We start from the raw sequence: 12,049 nt of genomic DNA, 5'->3' as shown, positions 1-12,049 counted from the left end.
AGTGTGCGTGGAGTGGTGCTTGGCTGGCGGTGTGCGTGGAGTGGTGCTTGGCTGGCGGTGTGCGTGGAGTGGCGCTTGGCTTGCAGTGTGCGTGGAGTGGCGCTTGGCTTGCAGTGTGCGTGGAGTGGTGCTTGGCTGGCGGTGTGTGTGGAGTGGCCCTTGGCTGTCGGTGTGCGCTGAGTGGTGTTTGGCTGGCGGTGTGCGTGAAGGGGTACTTGGCTATCTACGCACGGAGTGGTGCTTGGTTGGCGGTGTGTGTGGAGTGGCGCTTGGCTGGTGGTGTGTGTGGAGTGGCGCTTGGCTGGTGGTGTGTGTGGAGTGGCGCTTGGCTTGCAGTGTGCGTGGAGTGGTGTTTGGCTGGCGGTGTGTGTGGAGTGGCGTTTGGCTGGTGGTGTGCGTTGAGTGGTACTTTGCTGTCTGTGCACGGAGTGGTGCTTGGCTGGCGGTGTGCGTGGAGCGGTGCTTGGCTGGCGGTGAGTGGCGCTTGGCTTGCGGTGTGCGTGGAGTGGTGCTTGGCTGGCGGTGTGTGTGGAGTGGTACTTGGCTGTCGGTGTGCGCTGAGTGGTGCTTGGCTGGTGGTGTGTGTGGAGTGGTGCTTGGCTGGCGGTGTGTGTGGAGTGGCGCTTGGCTGGTGGTGTGTGTGGAGTGGCGCTTGGCTGGTGGTGTGTGTGGAGTGGCGCTTGGCTGGTGGTGTGTGTGGAGTGGCGCTTGGCTGGTGGTGTGTGTTTAGTGGCGCTTGGCTGGTGGTGTGTGTGGAGTGGCGCTTGGCTGGCGGTGTGCGTGGAGTGGTGCTTGGCTGGCGGTGTGTGTGGAGTGGCGCTTGGCTGGTGGTGTGTGTAGAGTGGTACTTGGCTGTCTGTGCACGGAGTGGTGCTTGGCTGGCGGTGTGTGTGGACTGGCGCTTGGCTGGATGGTGTGCGTGGAGTGGTACTTTGCTGTCTGTGCACGGAGTGGTGCTTGGCTGTCTGTGCACGGAGTGGTGCTTGGCTGGCGGTGTGTGTGGAGTGGCGCTTGGCTGGGGGGGTGTGTGGAGTGGCGCTTGGCTGGTGGTGTGTGTGGAGTGGCGCTTGGCTGGTGGTGTGTGTGGAGTGGCGCTTGGCTGGTGGTGTGTGTGGAGTGGCGCTTGGCTGGTGGTGTGTGTGGAGTGGCGCTTGGCTGGTGGTGTGTGTGGAGTGGCGCTTGGCTGGTGGTGTGTGTGGAGTGGCGCTTGGCTGGCGGTGTGCGTGGAGTGGTGCTTGGCTGGCGGTGTGTGTGGAGTGTCGCTTGGCTGGCGGTGTGTGTAGAGTGGTACTTGGCTGTCTGTGCACGGAGTGGTGCTTGGCTGGCGGTGTGTGTGGACTGGCGCTTGGCTGGATGGTTTGCGTGGAGTGGTACTTTGCTGTCTGTGCACAGAGTGGTGCTTGGCTGTCTGTGCACGGAGTGGTGCTTGGCTGGCGGTGTGTGTGGAGTGGCGCTTGGCTGGGGGTGTGTGTGGAGTGGCGCTTGGCTGGTGGTGTGTGTGGAGTGGCGCTTGGCTGGTGGTGTGTGTGGAGTGGCGCTTGGCTGGTGGTGTGTGTGGAGTGGCGCTTGGCTGGTGGTGTGTGTGGAGTGGCGCTTGGCTGGTGGTGTGTGTGGAGTGGCGCTTGGCTGGTGGTGTGTGTGGAGTGGCGCTTGGCTGGTGGTGTGTGTGGAGTGGCGCTTGGCTGGCGGTGTGTGTAGAGTGGCGCTTGGCTGGATGGTGTTCGTGGAGTGGTACTTTGCTGTCTGTGCACGGAGTGGCGCTTGGCTTGCGGTGTGCGTGGAGTGGCGCTTGGCTTGCAGTGTGGGTGGAGTGGCGCTTTGCTTGCAGTGTGCGTGGAGTGGTGCTTGGCTGGCGGTGTGCGTGGAGTGGTGCTTGGCTGGCGGTGTGTGTGGAGTGGCGCTTGGCTGGTGGTGTGTGTAGAGTGGTACTTGGCTGTCTGTGCACGGAGTGGTGCTTGGCTGGCGGTGTGTGTGGACTGGCGCTTGGCTGGATGGTGTGCGTGGAGTGGTACTTTGCTGTCTGTGCACGGAGTGGTGCTTGGCTGTCTGTGCACGGAGTGGTGCTTGGCTGGCGGTGTGTGTGGAGTGGCGCTTGGCTTGCGGTGTGCGTGGAGTGGTGCTTGGCTGGCGGTGTGCTTGGAGTGGTGCTTGGCTGGCGGTGTGTGTGGAGTGGCGCTTGGCTGGTGGTGTGTGTTGAGTGGTACTTGGCTGTCTGTGCACGGAGTGGTGCTTGGCTGGCGGTGTGTGTGGAGTGGCGCTTGGCTGGATGGTGTGCATGGAGTGGTACTTTGCTGTCTGTGCACGGAGTGGTACTTGGCTGTCTGTGCACGGAGTGGTGCTTGGCTGGCGGTGTGTGTGCAGTGGTACTTGGCTGTCGGTGTGCGCTGAGTGGTGTTTGGCTGGCGGTGTGCATGGTCTGGTGCTTGGATGGTGGTGTGGGTGGACTGGCGCTCGGCTGGCAGTGTGCGAGTACTAACTTTCTGTTGGTCACTACACACACTGCTAGTTGAGTGACACTCTACCCAGTCCATCATTTTGTGTAGTTGCTGTGGCAGATACGTAAGTGATGGGCCCTTGAATGGCGCTGTCTGCTGGTGTGAGTGTTGTAATGTGATGGGTCCGCGGCTGGCGGTGGGTGGGCCAAAGGCCTGTGACTAAGGCAGGGGGGCTTAACTTGTAAAACTTACATGCTACTTTTTTAAAAATTCATTTTTGGCCTGTTCTGCTTTGGGGCACCCACACAAGTGAGGTATCCTTTTACTCGGGAGAACAAGGGGAACGCTGGGTGGTAGGACATTTTTGCCGGCACGGAGATCCCACGCAAAAAAGTTTGGAAAAGTGATATTTTTACCTAATTTTAAGGTTTGCAAGGAGTTCTGGGTAGGAAAACATTGGGGGACCCACGCATGCCATACCTCCTTGGAAGCCCCCGGGTGTCTACTTTTCAGAAATGTGTGGGTTTGGTAGGTTTCCCTAGATGGCCGTCTAGCACGGTGCCCAAAACCCAGGTAACCCCTCTTGCAAAAGCTGGTGGTATTGAATGTCAGTACCACCAGCTTTTGCAAGAGGGGTTACCTGGGTTTTTGGCCCTGTGCTAGACGGCCATCTAGAGAAACCTACCAAACCCATACATTTCTGAAAAGTAGACACCCGGGGGCTTCCAAGGAGGTATGGCTTGCGTGGATACTCCAACGTTCCTTTACCCAGAATCCCTTGCAAACCTCAATTTTTGATGGAAAAATCAGTTTTTACACACTCTTTTTGTGTGGGAAAGCGTGGCGTCACTGGGCTCACACAAATTTCCTCCCACCCAGCATTCCCCCAGGTCTCCCGATAAAAATGGTACCTCACTTGCGTGGGTAGGCATAGTGGCTGCAACAGGAAAAGGTCCAAATCGTACGGTGGAGACATTACAATAACCAATAGCAAGATTACCTTCTTTTTTTGGGGGGGGGGAATGAGTTTTTGGACCGGGGCTCGGCGGGCATCTTTGGAAACTACCAAACCCAAACAGTTCTGAAAACTAGACACCCGGGGGAGTCCAGGGAGGTATGGCATGCGTGGGTCCCCCAATGTTTTCCTACCCAGAAATCCCTGCAAACCACAAATTTAGGTTAAAAAAACAGTTTTCCATACATTTTTGCGTGGGATCGCCGTGTCGGCACAAATGTCCTACCACCCTGCGTTCCCCTTGTTCTCCCGAGTAAAATGATACCTCACTTGTGTGGGTGGGCCAAAGGCCTGTGACTAAGGCAGGGGGGCTTAATTTGTTACACTGAAATACTACTTTTTTCAACATTCGTTTTTGGCCTGTTCTGCTTTGGGGCACCCACACAAGTGAGGTATCCTTTTACTCGGGAGAACAAGGGGAGCGCTGGGTGGTAGGACATTTTTGCCGGCACGGTGATTCCACGCAAAAAAGTTTGAAAAAGTGATTATTTTACCTAATTTTAAGGTTTGCAAGGTGTTCTGGGTAGGAAAACGTACGGGGACCCACGCATGCCATACCTCCCTGGACTCCCCCGGGGGTCTACTTTTCAGAACTGTTTGGGTTTTGTACTATCCAAAGAATACCACCGAGCCCCGGGCCAAAAACTCAGGTGCCCCCCCCCCAAAATCAAGGTTGTTTTGCAATTTGGTATTGTAAATTCACCACCGTACAATTTGAACCATTTCCTTTCGCAGCCACTATGCCTACCCACGCAAGTGAGGTACCATTTTTATCGGGAGACCTGGGGGAACGCTGGGTGGGTGGAAATTTCTAGATCCACGCAGATTCCGGAACTTTCCACCACAGAAATGTGAGGAAAATGCGTTTTTTTTCTCCAATTTCTTAGCTTTGCAAGGGATTCTGAGTAAGAGAACCTGGGGGTAGGCAGTCGAGTGACCCCATCCTGAATTCCCCTGGGTGTCTACTTTTCAAAAATGTATAGGTTTGCTAGGTTTCCCTAGGTGCCGGCAGAGCTAGGGTTCAAAAACAAAAGGTAGTCTCTTTTCCCAAAACGTGCACAATTTCTCTGAAAAATTGAGTTGTGACCACGTTGCGTTTTGCACTGTTTCCTGTCGCAGCCACTATGCCTACCCAGGCAAATGAGATACCATTTTCTCGGGAGACCTGGGGGAACGCTGGGTGGGTGGAAATTTGTTGATCCACGCAGATTCCGGAACTTTCCACCACAGAAATGTGAGGAAAATGCGTTTTTTTTCTTCAATTTCTTAGCTTTGCAAGGGATTCTGGGTAAGAGAACCTGGGGGTAGGCAGTCGAATGACCCCATCCTGAATTCCCCTGGGTGTCTACTTTTCAAAAATGTATAGGTTTGCTAGGTTTCCCTAGGTGCCGGCAGAGCTAGGGTTCAAAAACAAAAGGTAGTCTCTTTGCCCAAAACGTGCACAATTTCACTGAAAAATTGAGTTGTGACCACGTTGCGTTTTGCACTGTTTCCTGTCGCAGCCACTATGCCTACCCAGGCAAATTAGATACCATTTTTCTCGGGAGACCTGGGGGATTGCTGGGTGGGTGGAAATTTGTTGATCCACGCAGATTCCGGAACTTTCCACCACAGAAATGTGAGGAAAATGCGTTTTTTTTTCCAATTTCTTAGCTTTGCAAGGGATTCTGGGTAAGAGAACCTGGGGGTAGGCAATCGAGTGACCCCATCCTGAATTTCCCTGGGTGTCTACTTTTCAAAAATGTATAGGTTTGCTAGGTTTCCCTAGGTGCCGGCAGAGCTAGGGTTCAAAAACAAAAGGTAGTCTCTTTGCCCAAAACGTGCACAATTTCACTGAAAAATTGAGTTGTGACCACGTTGCGTTTTGCACTGTTTCCTGTCGCAGCCACTATGCCTACCCAGGAAAATGAGATACCATTTTTCTCGGGAGACCTGGGGGAACGCTGGGTGGGTGGAAATTTGTTGATCCACGCAGATTCCGGAACTTTCCACCACAGAAATGTGAGGAAAATGCGTTTTTTTTCCCAATTTTTTAGCTTTGCAAGGGATTCTGGGTAAGAGAACCTGGGGGTAGGCAGTCGAGTCACCCCATCCTGAATTCCCCTGGGTGTCTACTTTTCAAAAATGTATAGGTTTGCTAGGTTTCCCTAGGTGCCGGCAGAGCTAGGATTCAAAAACAAAAGGTAGTCTCTTTGCCCAAAACGTGCACAATTCCACTGAAAAATTGAGTTGTGACCACGTTGCGTTTTGCACTGTTTCCAGTCGCAGCCACTATGCCTACCCAGGCAAATGAGATACCATTTTTCTCGGGAGACCTGGGGGAACGCTGGGTGGGTGGAAATTTGTTGATCCACGCAGATTCCGGAACTTTCCACCACAGAAATGTGAGGAAAATGTGTTTTTTTTGTCATAATTTTAGATTTGCAAGGGATTCTGGGTAACAAAACCTGGGGGTAGGCAGACGAGTCACCCCATCCTGAATTTCCCTGGGTGTCTAGTTTTCAAAAATGTATAGGTTTGCTAGGTTTCCCTATGTGCTGGCAGAGCTAGGACTCAAAAACCAAAGGTAGTCTCTTTGTCCAAATAGCACAAGATTTCACTGGGAAATTGAAGTGCAACCACGTTGCATTTTGAGCTGTTTCGTGTCGCAGCCACTATGCCTACCCACGCAAGTGAGGTACCATTTTTCTCGGGAGACCTGGGGGAACGCTGGGTGGGTGGAAGTTTGTTGATCCACGCAGATTCCAGCACTTTCCACCACAGAAATGTGAGGAAAATGTGTTTTTTTTGTCATAATGTTAGCTTTGCAAGGGATTCTGGGTAACAAAACCTGGGGGTAGGCAGACGAGTCACCCCATCCTGAATTCCCCTGGGTGTCTAGTTTTCAAAAATGTATAGGTTTGCTAGGTTTCCCTATGTGCTGGCAGAGCTAGGACTCAAAAACAAAAGGTAGTCTCTTTGTCCAAATAGCACAAGATTTCACTGGGAAATTGAGGTGCAACCGCGTTGCGTTTTGCGCTGTTTCGTGTTGCAGCCACTATGCCTACCCACGCAAGTGAGGTATCATTTTTCTCAGGAGACCTGGGGGAACGCTGGGTGGGTGGAAATTTGTTAATCCACGCAGATACCAGAACTTTCCACCACAGAAATGTGAGGAAAATGTGTTTTTTTTGTCATAATTTTAGCTTTGCAAGGGATTCTGGGTAACAAAACCTGGGGGTAGGCAGACGAGTCACCCCATCCTGAATTTCCCTGGGTGTCTAGTTTTCAAAAATGTATAGGTTTGCTAGGTTTCCCTATGTGCTGGCAGAGCTAGGACTCAAAAACAAAAGGTAGTCTCTTTGTCCAAATAGCACAAGATTTCACTGGGAAATTGAAGTGCAACCACGTTGCATTTTGAGCTGTTTCGTGTCGCAGCCACTATGCCTACCCACGCAAGTGAGGTACCATTTTTCTCGGGAGAACTGGGGAACGCTGGGTGGGTGGAAGTTTGTTGATCCACGCAGATTCCAGCACTTTCCACCACAGAAATGTGAGGAAAATGTGTTTTTTTTGTCATAATTTTAGCTTTGCAAGGGATTCTGGGTAACAAAACCTGGGGGTAGGCAGACGAGTCACCCCATCCTGAATTCCCCTGGGTGTCTAGTTTTCAAAAATGTATAGGTTTGCTAGGTTTCCCTATGTGCTGGCAGAGCTAGGACGCAAAAACAAAAGGTAGTCTCTTTGTCCAAATAGCACAAGATTTCACTGGGAAATTGAAGTGCAACCACGTTGCGTTTTGAGCTGTTTCGTGTCGCAGCCACTATGCCTACCCACGCAAGTGAGGTACCATTTTTCTCGGGAGACCTGGGGGAACGCTGGGTGGGTGGAAATTTGTTAATCCACGCAGATTCCAGAACTTTCCACCACAGAAATGTGAGGAAAATGTGTTTTTTTTGTCATAATTTTAGCTTTGCAAGGGATTCTGGGTAACAAAACCTGGGGGTAGGCAGACGAGTCACCCCATCCTGAGTTCCCCTGGGTGTCTAGTTTTCAAAAATGTATAGGTTTGCTAGGTTTCCCTATGTGCTGGCAGAGCTAAGACTCAAAAACAAAAGGTAGTCTCTTTGTCCAAATAGCACAAGATTTCACTGGGAAATTGAAGTGCAACCACGTTGCATTTTGAGCTGTTTCGTGTCGCAGCCACTATGCCTACCCACGCAAGTGAGGTACCATTTTTCTCGGGAGACCTGGGGGAACGCTGGGTGGGTGGAAGTTTGTTGATCCACGCAGATTCCAGCACTTTCCACCACAGAAATGTGAGGAAAATTTGGTTTTTTTGTCATAATCTTAGCTTTGCAAGGGATTCTGGGTAACAAAACCTGGGGGTAGGCAGACGAGTCACCCCATCCTGAATTCCCCTGGGTGTCTAGTTTTAAAAAATGTATAGGTTTGCTAGGTTTCCCTAGGTGCCGGCAGAGCTAGGGTGCAAAAACTACAGGTAGGCACTTTGCCATAAAAGGGTCAATTTGTAACTGCAAAATTGAGGTGTGACCACGTTGCATTTTGCGCCGTTTCCTATCGCAGGCACAAGGCCGACCCACACAAGTGAGGTACCGTTTTTATCGGGAGACTTCGGGTAATTCAGATTTGTAAATCAACTGTTATTACCTAATGAGCTTTCTAGCATTTCTCCCTTTCAATGACAGACATTGTGTAAAAAAAAAATGTTTTTGAAAAATGACCAATAATTCTCAAGCTAGTATGGGTATTCCCAATTTTGAAAATGTGCAATTATATACTGTTTCTGAACTCTATATTTTGTACCCAAATCAGAAATACATAGGTGTCTTTCATACAGATTTTTCCATGTATACATTTTCTAAGACAAAGTGCTCTATACCCAGTAAAAGAAAAAAAAACATTGCAAGTTGCTGCTCAGTTTTTGGATCTGGGTTCGTTGGGTTCTTGGTGAAACTACAACTCCTATATATCCCCACAACCAGGAAGGTCTAACGGATGTAACAGTATATTGCTTTTCAAGAGCTGTCAAGATTAGAAAAAGTTATAGGTGAAAACGTTGAGACAAAAGGCTGTTTTTTTCAACAAATTTTCTATTATTCCAAGATTTAACTGTTACTTTCGATAAAGAATCCTTCATGGATTTAGACAAATGACCCCTTTCTGAATTCAGAATTTTGTTTACTTTCTGAAAATGTACAGCTTTCTAGGATCCATTATTGCTTTCAAACTCTTTTCTACCATTAATTGGAAGGAGGTGGAAAGCTCTAAAAATAGCAAAAATAGGCTATGTCCCAGAAAAATGCCAAAACTGTGTGAAAAATGTTGGTTCCCTGACAAAAGACTGTCATTCCCTGAAAGCTGAGAAAACGGAGATTTCAGCCCCACAAACCCTTTTTTTATACCATTTTCAGGGAAAAACCCAGAGGCTTTCATTTGCAGCCCGTTTTTCCCATTTTTCTGAAAAAAACAAAAAAATCACTATATTTTGGTTAATTTCTGGGACCCCTCCAAGGGAATCCACAAACCCTGGGCGCCTTTGGAATCCACATGATGTTGGAAGAAAAGGACGCAAATTTGGCGTGGATAGCTTATGTGGTCAAAAAGTTACAGGGGCCTAAGCGCGCACTTCCCCAAATAGCCAAAAAAGGGCTCAGCACAGGAGGGGAAAAGGCCCAGCAGCGAAGGGGTTAAACCAGGATTTAAGGTACTCTGTCCCGTGGGCTTAACTTGGACCCTATGGGCCCGTACTCCACCATGGCTGGTCTGAGCCTGTGACGCTGTCCAAGTCTGGCGTGACCAGATATCCACAGTTGAGGCATTGTGCATTTAAGCATTATTTTCACTAATATCTTTCAAATTGAATATCTCCGATCCTACTGACTAGATTTTTTCAGTTTTGTCTTGTTTTATTTAATAAAAATAAGTTCTATTTTTCTAACTTGGTGTGGAATACTTTTTCTGTGGTAGTTTAACTTTAATACTGTTTAAAGTGTTTCACAAATACTTTACACATTGCCTCTAAATTAAGCCAGACTGCTCTGTGCCATATTAGTTGAGCACAGATTAATCTAGGGTTGACTTGTGCCTCACCCTGTCAAGGATTGGGGTTGCTGCTTGACCAGGGCTCAAACCCCAGTCAAACAGTAAACCAATTTCTTTTTAATTAATGTGTACTGCCTTTTCTAAACATGTTTGGTTGGATTTTCTCTTGCGCTTTGCAGTGGTGGCTGCTGACATTAGAAAGTGGCGAGGTGCACATGTTCGGGATGAGTGGCGTGTTGCGAGCGAGCATAGCGAACGAGCATAGCGAGCGAGCCTGACTGTCATAATGGTCGGTTTGGAGGGGGTCTCCCTGTTCGAAAATCTTGCAATAAGAGAGAACAAATGGGGCACGTTTTAGTAAATTTGAGAAAGCAAGAAGGTTAATACGGAAATTGTGATACTTTAGTTGTGACATCAATAAAGAGATTTCATATGATAATGGTGTAGATAGCTGTGTATTCAGTATAACCTCAAACCTTAATTACAGACTTTGGCATAACAATGCAATGCCTGCTGCTGTGTGTGCAGCTCATTGAGGCTCCGGTGACTGTATCTTTGGATGTGTGCACACTGACACTGCACACCCACATCGGTAAGCCACATTGTAGCCACCAAGCGGAATCTCCATGAAAAACCTACTCGCTCTTGAAAACGAAGAACAGAGCTGATTGGTGCTAATAAAAAACAAAAAAGCTAACTATATCAAAAAGGAAAATGAAAAGAACTATGGGTGAAGGCAAAAACAAAATTACAAGAAATGTGCCCACTTTTACAAAAGTGATGAGGTATAAAAGAGGGGGAGGAAGAAATGTATCTCAGTCTGTTTTGCTTTGAAAAAAAAACAGTCATCTGTTTTTGACTTACACACATCCGGGGTTTGAATCGAAGTAATTGCTGCAATACACCACCTAATGTTGACACTACGAAGTCTTTGACTAGACTGCTCAATGAAAACTACAACATTGGGTGGTGTATTTCTCAGAGAAATATTCCACCAAATGACTTTGCTGACAGGCACACACTCTCTGAGTAACGCACGACAGGCAACACTACATGGTGCACTTCATAATCTATCTTTCCTTTGGAATCGTTTTAATTACCTCATCCCATTGTTAGCCACGTAGCACGATTATTTGTGACTACCTCCCACTCGAATTATGCATGTAGTGTGACTGACACCGCGCAGTATTGTGTATTGATCGAAGTGCATGCCTGAATGCTGCAGTTTTGAACCCATTCCAGTAGCTTTGAGACAGGCTCAGTCCGAGAAGTTCTAAAGCAGCCTTTGACTGATGTGATATACTGTAAGCATTTCTAGCCACACACTGTCCAATAATTTGTTTACTTGCCTCAGTTAAATATATCACACATTACAGACTACTTCGTTCTCCATCAGTTTTTACATTGTTTTACATTGATGTGAAAGATAGAGGCCATCTTTGCTGTGATGGCATGCATTATTTAAAATCGTAACAACAACAACTTCCCTTTCTGTGTTGTGTCATAGTTAGGGCCTCCGGGTTGTAAAGCAGACCCCTGCAGCCTTTGCTACAACGAGTTGTGTAGATTAGAGTGTGTTCATGCATGCAAACTAAAAGCAGTCCAGTACAAATGTTTTCGTTTTTCACACACGCACTCCTGTCGTGGCTGGCATGACTCATGGGTGGGGGGAGGTGGCCTTGCGGGTGGAGGATGGGGTCTCAAGGGTGGGGGGTTGGGGGTCCCGTGGGAGGGGGGAGGTAGGTTTAAATTTGAATCATTAAAAAAATAGCTTACCTTAGTCGGCCCTATCCAGTCCCGGGTCATCTCTGCTTCTCTGCTCCTCATAGCCGCAGGAAGCAGGCAGCCTTCCTTCCCTTCCCTAAACCAACAACAATGCTGCAATGGCAGCATTGTGATTGGTGGGCACAGCGCCCACCCAGGCACCTATGGGGAGTACATTTTCTTCATGTAGGCTGCATACAGCCTACATGGAGAAAATGGCAGAGTGTACATGGCTGGTTTGGTCGGCCCCAGAGGGCCAACTAAACAGTGCGGGCCCGCAACATTGGGCTAGCCACTGCTCCCCTGCCCTGTTGCAGCCGCCCGCTCCGACCAAACCCTTCTGCTTTCTTGCAGTGCGAGAAGCAGTAAATGTTCCTGCTTCTCGCAGTGCGAGAAAGCTGTAGAGCGACACTCCTCCGCCCACATGGAGGAGCCGCCCCTGGTGCTTTGACATGGTTACAAAATTTTATTTTTGGTAAATTCAAAATAGGTTATTAGATATTTTATGATTAAATAATACATTGTATTATTATTATATATTTTGTAACTTTTACTTATGTTTAATTGAACTATGTTAAATAATAGAATGTAACATTATTTCCTATGTGGTTTAATTTAAAGCCCCTACCTCCATTGTTTTCTATAGGAGATTGTTGCAGTACCAGTAGTTGGCCATGATTAGGCTGGACTTACTACAAAAGTATAAGGACCTGACTCACAAAAATAAGTATACCATTTGGAGTAAGTTTATGATTGTTTTCTATTCCCAAGGGACTTATGAGTAGTATCT

Source organism: Lissotriton vulgaris, chromosome 3_1 (assembly GCF_964263255.1).
Source record: "Lissotriton vulgaris chromosome 3_1, aLisVul1.2, whole genome shotgun sequence".
Taxonomy (NCBI): domain Eukaryota; kingdom Metazoa; phylum Chordata; class Amphibia; order Caudata; family Salamandridae; genus Lissotriton; species Lissotriton vulgaris.
Note: the sequence above shows the minus strand (reverse complement) of the source record.